Below are 18,101 nucleotides of genomic sequence, written 5' to 3' on the forward strand. Positions count from 1 at the left end.
CATATTAAAATATTTTGCATGAAGGAAAATAAGTAATAAAATAGACATTGAAACCATGAACAAAACCTGAGTGCTGCATACATCAGGATTCATTCTTATTCATTTATATGAAGAACTATTCCTGCTCTATTGAAAGATAGGGACAGATATACACAAGCCTGTTAACAAAAAGTAGACTTATGCAGCATATTAATATATGGTTTGCTTTACCCAATCTTTTAGTGTGTGTTATATTTACAAACATATGTGTTTTCTGATTGGATAGCTATATGTATCAGATCAACCTGAGGGCAGCAGATGGGGAACTCAAATATTGGTTATCTATTGCTGATGGCTGATTTGTGTGTTTACTTGCATGTTGGTCAAGTTTCCTAATAACCTCAATTCCTGATCTATTTACTTTTTTTTATAACATCCAGATACTTAAAGGGACATAAAACCTAAATTATTATTATTCAGATAGAACATATCATTTTAAACAACTTTCCATTTTACTTCGATTATCACATTTTCTTTGTTTTCTTTTTATTCTTTGTTGAAAAGTAGGAAGGTAAGTTCTTCAGTATTATGTTTTGCAACAATGTTATACATTAGCACTATTTTCTGTCGTGTTGTGCTCTGACGTGTATGCTACCTAACTAGATATCTCTTCAACAAAGAAAAACTAAAGCGCAAAGCAAATATAATAGAATGTGTTGTATTTTCTATCTGAATCATGAAAGAACAATTTTGGGTTTATATCCCTTTAATGGGTTGCTGCAATTGTTTTTTTAACCACCGTTTGTCTTATTTGGAGGAGTCACTTTGAGCTTGAGTCTACAGACAACAAGGCTAGCTATAGTTATTATAATTATTTTGTAGTCGTTATCTGTTGAAGATATGCAGCAGAGTTAGCATTGAGAATGTTGCAGGGTGCATTTCAGTCCTGTGAATGAGAAAATCCACAATTTTCAGATATGGGCAAAATAACTAAAGTATATTGCAATGTTGTTTTACTGAGCACAACTAAATATTTTATATTAACATCTGAAGGTGTTTAATGTCTGTTTTAAAGGGACATTACACTAAAACAATTTCCACGATCCATTTGAAAGAGTAACATTTAAACCTGATTCTATGCCTGAAAAATATTAAAGTAAAAGCTATTTAAAGGGACAGTCTACACCAGAATATTCATTGTTTTAAAAGATAGGCAATCCCTTTATTACCCATTCCCTAGATTTGCATAACCAACACGGTTATATTAATACAGTTTGATCCTCTGTGATTATCTTGTATCTAAGCCTCTCCAAACTGCCCCTTTTTTTAAGTTCTTTTGACAGACATGCATTTTAGCCAATCAGTGCTGGCTCCTAGGAACTGCACGTGTATAAGAGACAGTGTTATCTTTATTAAACACATGAACTAGCACCCTCTAGTGGTGAAAAACCTTAAAAATGCCCTGAGATGAGAGGCGGCCTTCAAAGGCTTAGAAATTAGCATATGAACTGCCTATGTTTAGCTTTTTTAACTAAGAATACCAAGAGAACGAAGCTAAATTGGTGATAGATGTAAATTTGATTTTTTTTTAAAATGACATGCCCTATCTGAATAATTAAAGTTTGTTTTGGACTAGACTGTCCCTTTAAATTTTAATTGAAGCTAATACAGCAGTATCAGTTGTGACCACTAGGTATTTCTACTATTTACAAAAGGAAACGGTAGCAGAGAAGCGTCTGGAAAGCAGATTAAACATAAATAAGGTTAAAGTAGTGATTAGTTCTACTGCTACAAGCCAGCAACCAAATATAATGATTATTTTCTTTGTTTATTTAGTTTATACTGGAAACGAACAAAAGTGAAGCTCGCATACATATTGACTGACACAGGAATCAATCAAGCTAAATCCTTATTAAATACTGTTAATTTTAACTCTCAGCGCATTTCTCGCATGTAAAAATTGACTTTACCGGCTACTGCAAAACCTTTCCCACTTTAAGAGTAATGGTTCTAAACACACAAATGAATTAACTCATTTTTTGTTTAAATTTGGTTGTTTTGTTTTTTCATGAAAGGGTCGTTCTTTTATTGTTTTTGGATGAATACAACAAATATAGGGGAAAAAATGTTTTGTTTTATATTAAATTGTTCAAAAAATAATGTACGTGGCTAATTTAAATTACTTTTTATAGTTACATTTCTTTTAAACTTCAATATACTAGTTTTGATATTTTCTTTGTGAACACATGTCTAATAGTTTAAATGTTACTCTTTTTTCTACATTTTTATGAATTTAATTATACAGCACTAACGCAAGCAAATCTTTGTATATTTTCCAATGTTTTCCATTGTTACTTCAGTTCAGTGATTATTACATATACGGTGTTTGCAAGACTGTTTTTCCCTTTACATCACCCATGTGAGCTGTGTTAAGTTGGCACCCCATGTAATTAAATTGTGAATACAAATATACCATTCGTTAGTGCTGATTCGTGCTTCAAAAACTAATGTTAGTGCTGGTTTTGTTTCTGAGATATTACACATTTTATTTTATCCCATGTGACCTCAAACTCTGCCCACTTTCCACCCTATCTAATTAAATCACAAAAAAATACTTTTGTTAGTGCTATATTAGTGCTGATTTGTGCTGCAAAAACGAACGTTAGTGCCAGTTTTGTTTCTGAAATATTGCACTTTATATTTTTGCCCATGTGACCTTATCTCTGCCCACTTTCCTCCCCATGTAATTAAACCATGAACAAAATACCATATATATATATATATATATACACTGTGTATATATATATATATATATATATATATATATATATATATATATATATATATATATATATATATATAAAAATGAATTACATATAAAAACATGCTATTCAACAGAGAAAGTAGTTAAATATTTTTAAAGGGACACTCAAGTCGAAATAAAGTTTTATGATTCAGAAAAAAACATGCAGTTTTAATGTGAAATGTGTTCATTAGAAATAAAAAATAAATCTACATTTTTAATCTACTTGATAAATTGATCCCTTTGAGAAGAAACTATTTGTCAAGTCCTCAAGAACAATAAAGTGGGCACTAGTCTTAAATTACCCTGGATAATTATGTAATGTTTTGGCTCTGAGGGAGTCCCCAGAGTCTGAGCAGCTTCTTAGAGTAAGTAATAAGTGTTGCATAAAGCAGCTTATCTCATTAAGGGCCGGATTTCAAGTGGAGTGCAAATTAACGCTTCTGCTAGAGCGTTAATTGCACTAGAAGTTTTTTGCACTCGTCAGGTTGCGCTCGTATTACGAGTTGAAAGTAAAATGTTTTCACTCTAGGGGCAACTTGACGAGCGCAAACATCTGAAGTTAGAATATCGTGCGCATTCACAAATTCCCACAAAGATGTAAATGGAGACAATAAAGTGGAAAAAAACCACCCTACTCTTGCTCAAACAGATCGCATATTCTCATTTGCAATAACCCAGAATGTATGTTTTGCGAAACAGTTAAAATGAATGTAAACTTTGACGAATGTGTGCCCGGTTTTTAAAAATCCTATTAAAAACAGGGACACTTTCATTCATCAAAGTTTACATTTCACCCGTTTTGTTAAAATACCTTTTCTTCTTGAAAGCCGGACCAGCTATTCCCCGCCTGCCACTCGTCTCTTCCTACTTCAGAAATGAAGAATCATGGTGCTATAAACATACAAATAATATGCATTTATAGCTGACAAATGCATATCTATCTATCTATCTATCTATCTATCTATCTATCTATCTAAGGTGCTAAGGGAAAGCAGATAGGGGGAGGGGGTGGGCATTCAGTCAAAGAGCCAGGTTTTGAGGTCCTTTCTGAACTTTGTAAGGGAGGTGGATTGTCTGAGGTGCAGCGGGAGGGTGTTCCATGTCTTTGCTGCTATGTGGGAGAAGGATCTTCCACCCACTGTGGATTTGCTGATGCAGGGGATGCTTGGTCGGCCGATCGTAGTTGTCTGGCGGAGGTGTAGAAATTTACGCGGTGGTTTATGTATTTGGGTCCGATGTTGTGTAGGGCCTTGAACGCGTGGGCATAGAGGTCCCTGCCAAGAATTGCACTGTTGTAAATCATCTCTCATGAATTAAATATGATCTACAAAACAGCTGGGCTCATACGCTTACATGCTAAGGGGGTTTAAGGGGATAAAAAAGCAGGAGGAGAAGAACTGAGGTAAGAAAGGTTAGCGTCTATTGTATGCATCCATGAACAGTAGCATCTTTAAGGAAAGCTTGAAACTATGAAAACTAGGGGAGGATCTTGTGGAAGGAAAGCAGAGCTAATCCCCCGCCTGCCTCTCGTCTCTGCTTATGTCAGAAATGTAGACTCATGGCTCCCCCCCCCCCGAGCAAACATTGACTGAGGCCATGCCATGATTAGGGGAAGCCGGATTCTTCATTTCTAGCGTATTAAGAGACAAGCGGCATGCGGGGGAATTACTGGTCCGGCTTTCAAGAAGAAAATGTAAGTATTTTATTAAAACCGTTGAAATGTAAACTTTGATGAATGAATGTGCCCCTGTTTTTAATAGGATTTTTAAAAACCAGGCACACACTCAAGTTTATCTCCGTTTCTGACATTGTGAGGCTTATTTTACAATGCATGAAACTCACATTAAAAACATGTTTATTTCAGTTTGTGTTCCCCATTGCTACTGTCCATAAAATTCAATTCTTCATTCAATATAATGTAGCTCCCATTTCACTGCCTACAATAAAATAATACATATTTGTATTCAAGGCTTGAATTTTTGAATTCTTTTGCTGGAACCAATCAGTGGGCAGATGTAAATAAGCATCCATACTGATCATATTGAAGAAAGCAGTTTGTGTTGTGTAGCAGGGTTAGAAAAACTGACCATATTTAAGTATGCAGCATGCACTGTAGTCTCTCTGGGAGAATGAAAAACACATAATAGAACATTTAATTTAAACAGTAGTGTTACTGGCGTTAACCTCCCTTTCCCTAGTTTAGCTTATTATTATAATTATTATTATGTTATTTGTAAAGCGCCAACAGATTCTGTGGTGCTATAAACATACTAATAATATGCAAAGGTTGCATTTATAGGAGACAAATGCATAGAGGGCCCGGCCAGGAATTGCACTGTTGACAACTTGTAAATCACCACTCATGAATTGAATATGATCTACAAAACAGCTGGGCTCGTAGGCTTACATGCTAAGAGGGTTCAAGGGGATAAAAAAGCAGGAGGAGAAGAACTGGGGTAAGAAAGGTTAGCGTCTATTGTATGCATCCATGAACAGTAGAATCTTTCAGGAAAGCTTGAAACTATGAAAACTAAGGGAGGATCTTGTGAAACAAAGGCAGAAAGTTCCACAAAATAGGGGCCATTCTGAAGAAGTTGTGTAGGAAGGAATGTGAGGAGGTAACTAGAGAGGAGGAGAGAAGGAGGTTTTGAGCAGGGGGAAGGGGGGAGGATATCTGGAGATGAGGTCTGAGATATAGGGGGAGCAGTCTTATTGAGGGGCCTTGAATATCAGAGTCAGGATTTTGTGCTTTAATCTGGAGGTTAGAGGAAGCCAGTGAAGGGATTGGCAGGGAGGTGCGGCAGGAGAAGAGCAACATTTAATGAAGATCAGCCTGGCAAAGAATAGAGTTGCGATAGTCAAGACGGGAAATCATGAGAGAGACCTTATGCAACAATGTAGCATTTGTCATCTCAATAAAAAAAAAAAAGACGATCCTCAATCTATATTTAATGTGTTTAAACTGCTAAATGCTGGGGTTTAACAACATCACAACAATTTAGTTTATTAAAGCAGTTATTTGTTGTTGTTTTTTTGTTTTGTACGTATCACTATTAAAATACATAGGTTCCTTTGTAGTGTGAACTTTGAGACATAAACTATTTCTCTAGTGTAACATGATTTTTTTTTACCTTCTTTATCCAGTTTACCAGCTCCCTCGCTTTGTTTTACAACTACACGAAAATTTCCTAAGTGCTTAAATACAACTTTTGCCTGAATTTTCATTTTATTTCCATCAACTTAGAAATGTTTAAAGGAGAATTATCATATCAAAGCAAGATAGTGGAAAAGTTCAGTTTTGTACTTTCAGCCTTCAACGGTGATCAATTAAGTGGACTTATTCTTTTGAAAGTGCAACACACTAAGATTTGTGCAAATCAAATTCACACCCCTATTAAAGGGACATTCCGGTCAAAATTGAAATGCACATAGATGAATTACATCTTTGAATAGAAACATATTTGCAATATACATGTATTAGCAAAAATGCTTCTATTAAAAGTTATCACTGTTTTAGTGTTAGCATTTTTCTATGCACGTGCATGTGAAGTTTAACTAGATATTCTGTGTACCAGCATTTTAAATACTGCAGCTGCTCAGAACACCAGTGGGGCTTATATCATCAATTGTTGTGTTTAAAATGCTGGTGCACTGTGCATACTTAAATACAGATTTGAAACAGCTATAGCTTTAATTAGAAGCATTTTTTATACTACATGTATATTACAAAAATTCTTCTATTCACAACTGAAATGCATCCATGTGGATTTCAATTTTGTCTAGCATGTCCCTTCAAGTATGCATCCAAATGCTCACTCTTATTAAGTATGTACTACACTAATTAATTTAGATCTATGTCAAACTTCTATGTTTAATTAATATATTCTCCTTCTTGTTTTCACACTTACATTTATATAACTATAAATTATGAATTATAAATCACATTTCAGTATTTAATCTAGGATATATTCATAATTATAGGTACAATGTCCATGTAAAATATAACATATTAATAAATCATTCTAAGAGCAAGTTATATTTTAAAATACCAGTTGTAAAGTTAATTTTAAACCTGACAAAAATTGTATGGAATTAATGGCGGGGTACATTCTAAATACTACAAATAAGCTCAATAGAAACTGTGCACAAACTATCATTGTTTCGTCAGCCAGAGTCCTGCTGCTATAATTTGTCAAGGGCCTTAAACTGGTGTCTTAACAGTTCCTTGTTTCTGTATATATTGCTGATCCCCCCAATACAAGAGAAAAGTAAAATAAAGACTTCAGGAAATTATTGTTATTCTAAGTGTTGGCTGTACATGTGTCCAATTTGTGAATTATTCACTTTACTTCAGTTTTAATCTGCAAAATTACACTCCGGTGCTTGACTTTTGAACCTGAACTTCAAGATAACCTATTTAAGAGGCCAGACCCTCGTCTGCATACAGATCAGCTAAGTAATCAACAGAAGAAAGAATGTTGCTGAATAAGAATCATCTAATTACTAAGCATCAGCAGTGGGACACCTCGTCAAAGTTAGATTTTTTCATTGGGAGAAAATTAAGGGATTTATTATTAAGATAATAAAATGTTCTCTCCAGCTTCACTTAACTTCAAAAGGTCCTATGGAAGCCAATGCATTAAATCCCTCTCCATTCTGTAGTGTATCAACTGTATAAAGTAACACAGGAGCAAGGGAAGGTGGGGAGACACTTATTGTATTGTCACATGTCACTTATGCATGTATGGATGTCATTAGGAATATTTCTAGGACGAAAAACAATTTATAGACAGATGCCTGTGCTCTTAGAAAGCAAAAGCAATTTTTTTGCAGTTTTCAGTAGAAGTCTAAGGGCTAGATTACAAGTGGAGTGCTATTTAGTGATTTCACTAATACGCTAATCGCGCTAGAAGTAAACTTTTTGCGTGCGTCAGGTTGCACTCGTGTTATGAGTTGAAAGTAAAAAGTTTGCACTCTCTGACATGTGTAAACAGCTTACTTCTAGCACAATTAGAGTATTGCACGTGCAAAAACCTATTCCCCCATAGAAGTCAATAGAGAAAAAAAGTTGAAAAAAACCTAACAACCTACTCTTGCGCCAACCCAATCGCATATTTACAGATGCGCTAACCAGATCACATTTTCTCAATTGAGATAATCCAACATAAAATAATTAATATTTCACATTCCAATGTTCTTCACATACAAGGATATATTTTATTTATTCATAAATAAATATTTCTACATATATTTGATTATATATATTATATACCGCACTCACAGACTGGACTGGGTACACATCCTAAGTCACTGTTAAATTCACAGCCCTGAATACTGACGGATATCTGCATGGTCCCAAGCAAACCAAGGCAGTTGACGCCTGAACAGCCTGGGACAGCCTGGGTGACAGGCACGCAGAGAAGCATTATACAAACATTATAAACACAACACACAGAAAACCTGGCATTCGCCAGCAGATACTCAGTAATATTTAAAAGCAAAAGGATGTGTACCCAGTCCAGTCTGTGAGTGCGGTCCATTCCTGTGTTTTGTATTACATAGGGGAGGGAGCCTGTGCCACCCTGGGAGGTTCCCAGTTGGTTTGTTTGAAAGTATGCATTTTGTAGGTGCTGGTTTAGGGTCCCAGGAAGGGGGAGACCTTGACGTGGTCCTGGGCTTGATCCTTTGGTGCCAAATGTAACTGACTTCCCCCAGCTTGGATCTGCTTGCGAGTGCCAGGTTTTCTGTGTGTTGTATATACTGTATATATATATATATATATATATATATATATATATATATATATATATATATATATATATATAATATATATATATATATATATATATATATATATATATGTTAAATAATGACACAGCTTATGTCTTTAACAATTTATTAGCATATCCAACATTTCAGCCCTAACTTAGGCCTTTGTCAAGGTCACGGCAAAAAATACAGACTTATATATCTATGTACTCACTAACCACTCCCACTTTCCCAGGTGTGTTCTGCACTACGCCATCTTGTGGAGAAGAGAACATACTGCAGGCTTTGCATCTTGTATTTCTAATTTTCATCCTTCCTGGCTTAAAAGACAGAACAATTAGGGGTTATGGTTGGGATTGCATGTAAATTATACACACTTTATCACATTATATGTACAAATATTTACAAGTAATCACTCATTATTCCCCTTCCTGTGTTTACAAGAAGCATGATAGGGACAGGTATGTGTTTAACCCTCTGGGGTGGACAGTGTCAAGCTCATGCATCCATTTTGCCTCCCTCTGTAATAGCATTATCTTTCTGTCCCCTCCCCTTTTCAAGGGTGGTATCTGATCTATAGGACAGCATCTCAAGCTGAAAACTGGGTGGCCCTTGTTTTGCAACAGGATGATCTGTTTTCTTTTTTTCAATGGCTAGCCTTATGCTTGATCTGTGTACGGCCAGTCTTTCTTTCAGCATTGTTTCCGTCTTGCCAATATACATATCCCCACACTGCATTTGATCATGTAAACCACGAATTTAGACTCACAATTTAAAGGGAACTTTACTTTGTACTTCTTGCCTGTGTGTCTGTGTGAAAATGTGTTCCATAGCATATCCCTGGTTTTCGCTGTAAGAAGTGCTTTTCCTATCTCTCATATTTTTCTATGGGGTCTGCTTATATATCCTTCAAGCTCTTCCCTTTTCTAAAGGAAAAAATGGGAAAACTCTCTCACAAAGGGTGGTCAATTTTTCATCTATTTGTAATATCTTCCAATTTTCATAGATGGCTATTTTGAGTTTCCAACTGTCTGTTGTGTAGTCTGTTACAAAGTATACCCTGTTGCTCTCTATTTTGTTCTTATGATCTATCTGTTCTGACATTACCTGCTCTTTGCTTGTTTCAATAAGTCAACAGGGTAGCCCCGTTTGGAAAATCTTTTCCCCACTTCATCTACTGCAGTTTCCTTCTCTTCCATCTTAGAGGTAAGTCTCTTGGCTCTAAGCATTTGTGTTTGAGGCATAGACTGCAGGAGATGTTTTGGGCAAAAGCTTTCATACCTCACCAGTGTATTTCAGTGGGTTTTCTGTATAGCCTTGTTTCTATGTTATCTATTTCTCTAGAAATCTCTATATCTAGGAACTCTATCTTTTCTGGGCTCCATTTTGGTACAAATCTAATGGGACTGGGTAAACTGTTTAACCCTTCAACAAATTCTATCAATGTTTCTACAAAGAACACGTCATTTATAAAGCACTTATATCACCATTTATCTTAAAGGCAGTGTTATTAAGGATATATTTTTGCTCATAAAAGTGCATAAATGTATTGGCATAACTCAGGGCTACCCGTGAGCCCATTGCAGTTCCCATCTTCTGCAAGTAGATTTCCTTTTCAAATTTGAAATAGTTCTTCTGCAAAACAAAATGCATTCATAGAGCAAAATATCCTTGACTGCTGATATCCCTTCCACACGAGGAATACATGTGTATAAATTTGACACATCAAGTTTTACAAACAACATATTCTCATTGGATATATCTATATACCCTAATGTGGCAATAAAGTCTGCAGAGTCCTTGATGTAAGTAGGTAGTCTTTGTACGCAGCCTTGGAGGTGGTCATCAAGCAATTTGGCCACTGGCTGATTCAATGAATCAAAGGCTGATATGATAGGCCTCTCCAGTGGGGCTTCCAGGGATTTTGTGGATAGGGATGAGCGAATGTGTTTATATTCGAATTCGAATGTTAGAACAAATGTTATTTTAGAAATTCGATTTACATAATAGAATGTTGATAAGAATATTCTTAAAAATTCGATTTTCGAATGTTATTTACAGTTTTTGAATGTCACATTCGAATTCAAATGTCACTTTCGAATTTGAATATTACATTAATAAAACACAATTGTAGACTATAAACACTATTTCGAATTTGAATGTCACATTCGAATTGAATATCACATTCAAATTTGAATATTACATTTATAAAACACAGTATTAGACTAGAAATACTATTTCAAATTTGAATATCACGCTCGAATAGAATATCACATTCGAATTGAATATCACATTCAAATCGAATATCACATTTATTAAACACAGTTGTAAACTAGAAATACTATTTCGAATTCGAATGTCACATTCAAATTCTAATATTACATTTAAAACACACAGTATTAGACTAGAAATACTATTTCTAATTTGAATGTGACAATCGAATTCGAATGTCACATTCGAATTCGAATATTAAATTTAAAAAACACAGTATTAGACTAGAAATACTATTTCAAATTTGAATGTGACATTCGAATGTAGCATTCAAATTTGAATATTACATTTATTAAACACAGTTGTAGACTAGAAATACCAATTCGAATTTGAATGTCACATTCGAATTCGAATATTACATTTCGAAATTGAATGAATACATAGCTAAACATTCTCAGCTAGATTACGAGTCTTGCGTTAGCCTTAAAAAGCAGCGTTGAGAGGTTCCAACGCTGCTTTTTAACGCACGCTGGTATTACGAGTCTGGCAGGTACAGGTGTACCGCTCACTTTTTTTCTGTGACTCGAGCATACCGCAAATCCCCTTACGTCAATTGCGTTTCCTATCTTTTTGATGGGATTTTCCTAATGCCGGTATTACGAGGCTTGGAGAAAGTGAGCGGTACAGCCTCTCTTGTCAAGACTCCTACCGCCTTTAAAAGTCAGTAGTTAAGAGTTTAATGGGCAAACGCCGTAACATAAATCTCTTAACTAAAGTGATAAAAAGTACACTAACACCCATAAACTACCTATTAACCCCTAACCCCAGCCCCCCCCCACATCGCAAACAGTTAACTAAAGTTTTTAACCCCTAATCTGCTGGACATCGCCGCCACTTCAAAAAATATATTAACCCCTAAACCGCCGCACTCCCGCCTCGCAAACACTAGTTTAATTTTATTAACCCCTAATCTGCCGTCCCTAACATTGCCAACACCTACCTACATTTAACAAACAAGTGAGGGGGCGCCCTAAATATGTTGAGTATTAATAATACCTATTGGGGTCCTAAGGACACAGATAATGTTATGACTAAGGAGATAGTGGAAGGCCTGTCACCACTAACTGTAATAGATGGTGTAAGAGAAAAGTGACTAGTTAAAACTATATAATATATTCCAATACACAACAGATACTAATAGTATCTATAAATTGTGATTCCTAAACAAGCATAAATATGAACCATATAAAGATGTAACATATGAGTACAAAAATGGTGACCCTATATGGTATCCAATAATAATAAATATCAGATATTCAGGGATAGTAGTAATCAAAATACAAATTGGTAAAAATAAATACAAGATAATATATCAAATGTAAAACAAAATATAAGTATAAATAAAGTGTATATGATCTAGACAAAGTCTCTGATATGAGATGGAGGCAGCAATCTGTGATGATCTAGGCCGGGATCCAGGAACAACAATCTATAAGAACAAGAAGAGACAGATGCGCCACATGGCCCAATATTGTTTGATCCAAGAGATGGTAATTTATATGTAAGAAATAAACTCACATTTAGGAAAGCACTTCAATTAGTGCTGTAGAAGCAGTCTGGGATCTATAACAGAAGACCAACCTCCCGATTGAAGTGTAAAATCTGTATTTAAAACAATATAAAAGACACCAGGTGCCTATATGGCCTAGTATTGTTTAGGCAATGATGAATGTAAACAAATGTAAAGAGTTGTACTCACAATAGTTGTAGCATCTTTATTGATGCTAGTAGAGCAGGATGGGGTCAATACAGTCACCCAACAGACTTGGTACAAAGGCACTCAGGATAAGACAACAGTCCAAAGTAAAAAAGGACCCCAGGTATGCAAACAGGGTCCAAGGATAAGGCAGCAAGTGTTCAAAGTAAAATATTACTTTATTAAAATGTTTAAAATCAAAGGCGACGTGTTTCTCAGCTAGTAGCTGTTTCATCAGGCTTAATAAAAATTGTTACACAACACTTGCTATATATGCCATAATTCTAATTAAAAAAATACATATCACATGGTGAGGGGGTGGTTTATATTAATTGATAATACTCTACTATCCAATCAGATTAATAATAACAATGTGGATTAAACATCAACAATATGCATACAAAGTCTCAATCATAACAATAAACCACAAATGATTGTCAATATCACAAGTCAGCAAAAATTTCATAATATGCATAGACTAAAGATCCATTCATCAGTTAGTCATAGAAGTAATATACTATACCAGAGATTATAACATAAAGATCGAGGTGATCAGATAACAAAAAACCTACCTAACATAATTGTGCAGAACTTATACTTCATAGTGTTTCTCACGTCTGTATTGTAGCAAATTGTAATTAGAAAGTATTGTTCAACTCGCAATAGTAACTTGATCTATGTGGCTAGAATTAGCAACATCGTAACTGGCGTCCTGCAAAACCTATTGCGCATGTCTGACCATGGCCTGTTAATCAAATACATCTCTATCTATGATTGGTCAGATATTGATGTGCAATAGTATATGGGTGAAACGATGGAATATGATGAGTGCGGTACATCACTAAAAGGGTGTGAACAAACAACAAGCCCATGCTAATAGAGTCTCAATATCATACAGACAACATATAAATTGAGTTCAGAGTTTAACAAGTAGTATTTGATCACTATTCTATTACAGCCCTAACTGTTTACTCCATCACATACATAACGTGTCTATTGTTCGTGATTGATAATAGACTACAATTCTAAGTGTTTATTTACCTGTCCGGTCATGGCCATAATGATGAATGATAGGGTGATAAGTTTGTGATGTCATAAAAAGAGGTGTGTTAATTGTTAGCTGAACGTATAGGAGGCTCCTTGTCATATGTCAGAAACAGTCAGAGGATTATTATAGACTACGTTAGCATAGAGTTCTAATGAAAACATTTTATCTATTGGTCAAAACTATACCTTACAATCTGGCTTCCGTTCCCAACACTCAACTGAGACTGCCCTCACCAAAGTTACTAATGATCTTCTTTCTGCTAAAAAAAATGGCCACTACTCAATACTTATCTTACTTGATCTGTCTGCTGCCTTTCACACAGTTGACCATCCCCTTCTCCTACGGACTCTCAGCTCCTTTGGGCTCTCTGACACTGCCCTTTCCTGGATCCACTCTTATCTCTCTAATAGGTCCTTTTCTGTCTCTTTTGCTGGTGGCGACTCCTCTCCATTGCCTCTGTCTGTTGGAGTACCTCAAGGCTCTGTTCTGGGTCCCCTACTCTTCTCTATTTATACATCCTCACTGGGAAAACTTATCAGTAGCTATGGCTTCAACTACCACCTCTATGCTGATGATACCCAGATCTACCTATCCACCCCTTCACTCTCTCCTTCTGTCCTTGCTCACATCAGTGTCTGCTTATCTGGCATTTCTTCTTGGATGGCTTCTCACCACCTAAAAGTCAACATGTCCAAGACTGAGCTCCTTCTAATCCCCCCCTCTAATTCTACCCCGGTTCCTAACTTTTCAATCACTGTTGGTTATACCACTATCTCCCCATCACCCCAAGTACGCATCCTAGGAGTTACACTTGACTCCAATCTATCCTTCATACCCCACATCCAATTACTCTCTTCCTCCTGTCGCAACCATCTACGCAATATCTCCAAAATCCGTCCATTTCTGAGTGCTGAAACTACTAAACAGCTAATCCACTCCCTGGTAATCTCCCGACTTGACTACTGTAATAACCTACTAACTGGCCTCCCTCTCTCCCGCCTCTCCCCTCTTCAATCCATCCTAAATGCATCTGCTAGGCTAATCCACCTCTCCCGACGCTCTGTATCTGCTGCACCTCTTTGGGAGTCCCTTCACTGGCTACCCATCCACAGCAGAATTAAATTCAAAATTCTCATCCTGACCTACAAAGCCCTTACCAACGTAGCCCCCCCCCCTACCTGTCCTCACTCATCAAGAAATATACTCCAGCCCGCCCCCTAAGATCCAACAATGACCTGCTCCTTGCATCTTCTACCATCACCTCCTCCCATGCCAGGCTACAGGACTTCTCTCGTGCGGCACCAACCATCTGGAATGCACTTCCCAGAGCTGTTAGACTTTCCCCTAACCTTTCCTCCTTTAAATGCACCCTAAAGACCTTTCTGTTCATGGAAGCCTATCTCTAAATCAGTAAAAAATGAATTCTACCTGCCTAACTGCTTCCCCATCTAACTCCACACTAACATCATTCTCACCTTTGCAGTCCCCACCTCCTGTTTCTCACCCTCCTACATCTAGATTGTAAGTTCCCATGGGAACAGGGCCCTCAATTCCCCCTATATTTGTTTTGTTAAACTTTGGTGTCTTCTATATTGTATTGTACTGTACTTTTATCTTTGTACCCATGGACAGTGCTGCGGAATCTGTTGGCACTTTATAAATAAAGAATAATAATAATAATAATAATAATAATATACCTGACGATGAGTTCAAAATATGATGTAAATAGTTATGTTACCCATTGATATAGTCAGCTGACAATATCAAATCCACAAGTTACACACTAAATGCGAGTACAAAACCCGCATTTAGGTGAACCATAAATAAACAGATTATAGTGATCCTCATGAGTTAAGCTTTTGACAGATGTGTTAGCTAACCTACTGTGATCAGTTTCAAATAAGATAAAATAAAATAATAAAGAGTGTAATATTGTTAGTGACTACATTTATATCTATATTTAGTAGCAGTAGGTGCAATCGATGTGTAGTTTGGCAATATACCTAGTGTATCCTGTGTGATAAACTCTAATACCCTTAGTAAAAGTGTGATTCATATGAGACAAGACCATTCGGATGTGGGAGAAAACAATGTTATTTACAATTAATATATCAGCTAAGTGAGAGGGTGGGAGAGGGGTGTAACTAGTAATAGCATCCTCTTCTTCCGACGACTCCCGACGAATGAAGGTTCCTTTAAATGATGTCATCCAAGATGGCGTCCCTTGAATTCCGATTGGCTGATTGGATTCTATCAGCCAATCGGAATTACGGTAGGAAAAATCCTATTGGCTGATGCATTCAACCAATAGGATTGAGCTTGCATTCTATTGGCTGATTGGAACAGCCAATAGAATGCAAGCTCAATCCTATTGGCTGATTGCATCAGCCAATAGGATTGAACTTCAAACCTATTGGCTGATTGCATCAGCCAATAGGATTTTTCCTACCTTAATTCCGATTGGCTAATAGAATCCTATCAGCCAACATTAAAGCTAATCTTCTAAAGAGGGAGAGTAAAAGATAGAGTCTCAGTCTTAGGTCCCTTTACAGAAGATAGAATATTGCTGGGGATATTATCCGATGCCCAACCTGCGGCAGAGCATGGTCAGGGGAGGCTGGGAGGTATGAATATCTCTATAGGGTACCTGGACAACAAAGTTCAAACCTTGATGGAAAAAGCTCGCATAGAGGTCGTTATATATGCGATGGCTCAGAGGAGCTGTAGAGGGGTGCAGATCGTAGTGATCCGAATTGACCTGATGACATGTCCGCTTTTGGTAAAGTGGAGACGCTGTATCGGGTCCATCGCACACGTCACCAGGTTGCCTCGGGGGCCAGAGGCCAGTTCCCATACCTCGACCTAAGCACCGGTATCTCCTCTCGTCGCAAGTCTCCTCCTCAGGGAGAAACAGTGTGGTTGTGGAGAGCCAGCAATCTGGAGGGTCGACTTTAGCAAGGTGAAGCCTGATTATGTCTTCCTCAGCTCCTGCCCCGGCCGGCCGGTCCGAGGCAGGAGCCGGGTGAGTGACTGAGGAGCTATAATTGGCGGCAAACTGCTGAAGAGGTGTGGACGGGACCCGGTCAGTCGAATCTGCCACTCTGCTCTGCCGATGTGCGCCATCGACCAAGGAGGATAAGGTGTTGGGGTCTCCCTCTGGTATGCCAGGGATTGTCTCCGATGTGAGCGATAGGCATTGGGAAAGCGTATTAAACTGCGCATTCATGCGGGAACCCAGCCTAGTCAGGGCATCCATAATCATAAAGTCCATCTTCATGGCTGAATATGGGATCAGGTCCCCACTCCAAATAAAAGTTGCAGAGAAGAGTCCAAACACCAGGTGCTTTTATATCAAAGGTCTGAGAACTCCAATGTACAAAGAATTGATCATTCTCTATTGCAGGAGTTGCTGTTGTCAGGCCGCAATTGTCCCCACCAATATCAGCGTGTTTTTGTTGTTGTTGTTTTTTTGTTTTGTTTTTTGGTTACTCCGTAGAGCAGAAAGCTATAACATCACAAAGAGCTTGTATCTTCATATTTAGGGTATTCTATTAGGGCCATTTAGCAGCTTTTAAAAGATAATTAGAGCAGGAGCTCCCAAGACCTGCGTCTGCTCCGCTCGGTAGTTGGCTCCGCCCCCATGGAATAATTTATTTATTTGTAGTTATTTTATTTAGATTTATTTAAATTATATTTAAGTTAGGGGGGTGTTAGGGTTAGGTTTAGACTTAGATTTAGGGGTTAATAACTTTATTATATTGGTGGCGACGTTGAGGGCGGCAGATTAGGGGTTAATAACTATAATGTAGGTGGCGGCGATGTTGGGGGCATCAGATTAGGGGTTCATAGTGATAATGTAGGTGGCGGCGGGTCCATAGCAGCAGATTAGGGGTTAATAATAAAATGCAGGTGTCGGCGATGTCGGGGGCAGCAGATTAGGGGTTAATAAGTGTAAGATTAGGGGTGTTTAGACTCGGGGTTCATGTTAGGGTGTTAGGTGTAGACATACATTTTATTACCCCATAGGAATCAATGGGGCTGCGTTAGGAGCTGAACGCTGCTTTTTTTGCAGGTGTTTGGTTTTTCTTAAGCCGATTCTGCCCCAATGTTTCCTATGGGGAAATCGTGCACAAGCACATTTAGCCAGCTCACCGCTACCGTAAGCAGCACTGGTATTACAGTGAGATGTGGAGCTAAATTTTGCTCTTCACTCACTTTTTAGAGGCTAATGCCGGATTGAAAAAACCTGTAATACCAGCATTGTTTGTAGGTGAGTGGTGAGCTTAAACTAAGCGTTAGCACTGCACCCCTGTTAACGCAAAACTCGTAATCTCAGTGTCTATTATTCTAATGAATATATTTTCAAATTTTATTGAAAAAAATCGAAAACGAAAATTCGAAAATAGAATGTTAGAATGTTATATAAACATTCGAAATTCAATTCAAACGAACGACTGTATAAAAAATCGTTTTAAATTTCGAATTTTTAGAAACATTCGCCCATCCCTATTTGTGGACCTTGGGGAGTATAT

The sequence above is a fragment of the Bombina bombina genome, chromosome 2 (genome assembly GCF_027579735.1).
Source record: "Bombina bombina isolate aBomBom1 chromosome 2, aBomBom1.pri, whole genome shotgun sequence".
Lineage (NCBI taxonomy): Eukaryota > Metazoa > Chordata > Amphibia > Anura > Bombinatoridae > Bombina > Bombina bombina.